Source organism: Triticum aestivum, chromosome 1D (assembly GCF_018294505.1).
Source record: "Triticum aestivum cultivar Chinese Spring chromosome 1D, IWGSC CS RefSeq v2.1, whole genome shotgun sequence".
In the NCBI taxonomy this organism is placed as follows: Eukaryota; Viridiplantae; Streptophyta; class Magnoliopsida; order Poales; family Poaceae; genus Triticum; species Triticum aestivum.
This window is the reverse complement of record NC_057796.1, coordinates 288553109-288555034: the sequence shown is the minus strand read 5'-3', so window position 1 is coordinate 288555034 and position 1926 is coordinate 288553109.

The window sequence follows — 1926 nt, the reverse complement described above, 5'->3', positions numbered from 1 at the left end:
TGGGCTTCTTCCCAGAGCTTCCATTGCCATTTCCGTTCTTTGCTTCAGAACACTCGGTGGCGTAGTGTCCAGTCTTCCCGCACTTGAAACAAGTAATGTGACTTAGATCCTTCTTGGCGGGTGTGGCTGGATTGGAGCGGTTCTGATTACTGCTTGCTCCATTCCAATTCCCATTCTTGGGGCCATTGTGGTTATGCGAGTTCCCTCCATTGTGAGTATGGCCTCCATGGTTATGGGTATATCCCCCCGAGTTCGGGGTAAGACGGGGCTTCTGCTGAGCTCCAGAATTGTACTTTCCTTGTCCATACTTCCTCTTGCGGCTCTCTATCTGCTGCTACTTCCCTTCAATCATAAGAGCCCTGTCTACCAGCTCCTGGTAGTTTGCAAATGTTGCCACCATCAACTGCATGCTCATGTCATCATTCAACCCTTCGATAAACTTCTCCTGCTTCGCGGCATCTGTGGCCACATCATCTGGGGCATAGCGAGCCAACTTACTGAACTCATCGACATACTGCCCCACAATATAGTTTCCCTGGCGTAAGTTGCGAAACTCACACTTCTTCATGTTCATAGCTCCAGTGGAGACATGTGCAATGCGAAATGCTTGCTGAAACTGATCCCAAGTGATATTGGCTATAGGGAAAGTGGCTGTATAATTCTCCCACCATGAGGCTGCTGGTCCATCCAATTGGTGTGCGGCAAAACACACCTTCTCAGCATCGGTGCAACCTGTGATGGTCAACTCCCTTCTAATCCTGCGTAGCCAATCATCAAAAACTATTGGCTCGGTGCTACTGTAAAACACCGGCGGCTGCAACCTCAGAAAATGGGCTAAGTTGTCAACTGGAGGTGGTTTTTGTTGTTGTTGCCTTGGTTCTGGACTAATATCTGCATCAAGGCATTCTACTGCTGGATTAACTAAGTGATCTCCGGTGGGAAGACAAATCCGGTATCACGTCTCGGAGGCATCTGATGGGTTTAGAGAGGAGAGTGGAGAATAGAATGAGGTCTAGTGAGAAAGCACTACCCATATGCACATGAGACAAACACATTCATATCACACCAAAAAATTTCGAGCAAGGGCATACAAATGGTCTAGAACTATCGTTACAGTGCTCGGACTACTACTATGTACATGGGGAAAAACTACTAATCATATGGTGGTCAACTAGAAATTTTGATCGGTGGAAGACTCCATGATATCCGCTCCAGCTTCGTCTTCATAATCATCATCACTGCCATTAGGGTCGGAGTCGGTGTCGCCGATGATGATGTAGTCTTTAGAACGAATCTCCTTCGGTTCATCGTCTTCTCCTCCTGGCGCGGGGTCTCCCATGAATACTCCTAGCTTCCTTGTCAGGTCGTCATTCTTCTCCACAAGTATTGCAATTTCCTCCTCATATCCGTCGCGTGTAGACTTGACTTCCTCCTTGATACGTCCCCGTCGTATATATAATTTTTTATTGTTCCATGCCAATATTATTCAACTTTCATATACTTTTTGGTAATTTTTTATACTATTTTTGGGACTAACATATTGATCCAGTGCCCAGTGCCAGTTCCTGTTTGTTGCATGTTTTATGTTTCGCAGAATATCCATATCAAACGGAATCCAAACGGGATAAAAATGGACGGAGCTTATTTTTGGAATATTTGGAAAATTCCGGAAGAAAAATCCACGCGAGACAGTGCCCGAGGTGGTCACGAGGCAGGGGGCGCCCCTGCCCCCCTGGGCACGCCCCTGACCCTCGTGGTCCACCCGTAAGGTGGTTGATGCCCTTCTTCGGCCGCAAGAAAGCTAATTTTTGGTTAAAAAAATCACGACGAAGGTTTCAGTCCAATCGGAGTTACGGATCTCCATATATATACGAAACAATGAAAGGGCACCAGACGAGAACGCAGAAACAGAGAGATAGATCCAAT